The following is a 2,969-nucleotide window of genomic DNA, read 5'->3' on the forward strand; positions in this document are numbered from 1 at the left end:
AAACAGAAAGTGCTTCATAAATTTTAAATTTATTTATACATTATTTTCAGAAAGAAATCCTTATATAGATATTAAAAAAAAAAAGTAATTTCAAACATTAAAAATTTATTCAAATTCAACAAAAAAAATAATCGAATCCAATTTTAATTGGCTTGAAGCCCAAACCGACCCAAACTTGATCGGTGTATATCCATAAGGCCAGTCCTGAAATTTTGGGGGCTTTAGACCAATTTCAAATATGAGACCCTTTATATATATACAAAAATATGTGTTAAAAAAAAATTTGGGGCCCTCACCGAAGTGGGGCCTTAGACTCACCGATAATGCCCCATCAAAGAGGTCATTTCTGATATTGACAGCAAGCTTTGTGCATCAAGTTCGAAGAAGATCTCAATCTATAATGAAGAAATGATAGTAGCTCATCGCCTACCCGCCTATGACCAGGCCGGCACTGTATATCCACAATTTCAGGAACCAATAGTACAATTTTTTGTGTATATCCACAATGCATGCTCCAGCTAAATTTTGCTCAAGTAAAAGACAAGACAACTGCATTTATGGAAACAACTAGTTATTCTCCCCAGTCATTTTTGCTTATTTTAATGTTTGAACTTGCGATTATTGTTGAACTCAAAAAGTGTACCTTCAAGTTGCCAACAGATCTCGAGACCTCTCACGTCTGAACAAGTCATTTTCCTGCACCCTAGGACAAACCGTTTGACACACGTGGCCTTCTGCCGGCCACGCGTACTCCAACAGTCAAGTCAGTTGGAGAAGATATATGTGAGTGTAAGAAAGCTTTCAACGTGAGCATCCAATATAAAATAAAGAGGGTCGGAGTCGGGAGTAAAAATATAGAGAGCAAAATTATAGTATCAAAGTTTAAACTTGCATTACCTCTCAATGACACTAAATGTGAGCTTTTATAGTATGGGATAGTTAGTAAGGACCGTCAGATGAGAAGACACGTAGTCTCATCTATGTGGTCACAACCTCCTATCATGGGAATCAATCAATCATAAGACTTGAATGGTAATATCAACTTACCTTTCAGAATTCATAGCTTGCGGCCATAGATTCAACCAAACAGGTTGGTGGTGGCAACGATGTCAAGGAATAGTCAAATCAATCATATCACTAGAGTTGATTTAGGAGATCTTCTATCAATCAACCTCCTTACTAATCTCATCTTCTGTCAATCAACCTCCCTACTAATCTCGTTTCTTTTGCCTGAGTCCCTGTGGAACGGTTCACACGTGGCGTGTTTTGGGTCCCTGTTGGAAAAGGCTTATAACAGTAATCCCTGAAATCCATGTATAGATATTTATATAATGCATGGACTTAAAAGATTGGGGGGAAGGAAAAAAAATGAACGTAGGTATAACAATAGTCCCCAAAATCTATGTACGGGTATTTATATAATGCGTGGATTTAAAGGAAAAAATGAACGTGGGTATAACAATTATATTCATGAAAAAGGTATATTAACAGAAATCTTTTGTGCGAATGCTCGTGTATCAAATCGTTATATGATTCTCATGGTTATTCTAATTGAATTGGAAGAGAGCTTGTTTTACAGTCCACGTATGTAAACAATCTCGTGCTTATATTTTATTACATCATTAATTACTCCCATAATTATGAGCCAAAGTATGATTATTAATAGTATTGCGGAATTAATTATAGAGGTTTTAAAAATTCTTAGCATTGTTCAATGATCTAATTTAAGAATCCATGAAAAGTATTCTGATAATCGAAGAGAGAGGAAAAAGTCATTACAAGTGGGTAAGGTGTCTCGTATTAGTGTCCTAATCCTGACATTTAAGGAATAATGATGAATCTACCCATGGTAGAAAGATAAAAGAGTAAATTGCAACTCGCAACTTGTAAGTAGTGAGTGCTCTCTAAATTAGAATAAGCTAAACTAGGAAACAAATCTAATTTGAATCACTTAAAAATCGTTCACTCTTCTATCTATAATCCATGTAGGCATGGAGTGTATGTTTTAAGTGCAAATTGATCTCCCTTTGACAGCATCCACTAATTTGGAATTTAATTTGAAAGCCATATTTCGACCCGGACGTTTTCGGGATGCTGCTAAATAACAACGAATGACGAGTAATTTTCCCTGTGTGGATCCCATTTTAATGAAAACTTGATGAGTTGATCCACCTACACATTTTACTTTTAATGCTACATCAAGGTTACTCCACGTATTGCTTTACGTAAAACAAATAGTGAACTCAAAATTTCTAATATTACATGGAAATTTTTATTTATTTTTCAATATATACAGAATACACGTGCATTCGGTCCCCTAAAAACCCCCTCTTTACCTAATTTTCTTGGCTTTCCTACTAGTTCTATCTAGTCATGACTATAGGATTAGCCAGTGAACAAGCACCCATCCAATAGGGAGCCGCCACATAGGCCCCTTGTTTTTTGGCCTAGCTTTGAGTCGGGCCAAACAGGTTTGCCCATTTACATTCACATTAGCAAAAAATAAAAATAAAAAAAGTTAAAATATTGTCTATTATATAACGTGTCCAATCCACTACTTCTATAAAACACGTCACAGAAGAAGACTCAAAAAAGCAGAAACAAAAAATATTTACTCTCTCTATGAAGAATGCCTCCAGATTTTGGCTTCATTAATGGTCTGTTTGACTGCAAATATAGAATTTGGGTGGAAAAAAAACGAATTCTAGAGAGTTGAATTGCCTAGAAATTGTTTTCCTAATTGTAAATTATTGTGTTTGATTAATATAATTTTTCACGTGGAAAATATTAAAATAAAAGTATTTTTTTGGTGTTCATTTGACTTTGTTTTATATGAAAATTGTCAATTAAAGAGATATATTTCTTTGGTATTGGGATGAAATTTGTTTCCATTGCCCAAAAAAAAATTTATTGTGTTCGTTTAGCTTTGTTTTATATGAAAATTGTCAATTAAAGGGAAATATTTTTTT

This window comes from Olea europaea, unplaced genomic scaffold (assembly GCF_002742605.1).
Source record: "Olea europaea var. sylvestris unplaced genomic scaffold, O_europaea_v1 scaffold5047, whole genome shotgun sequence".
Lineage (NCBI taxonomy): Eukaryota > Viridiplantae > Streptophyta > Magnoliopsida > Lamiales > Oleaceae > Olea > Olea europaea.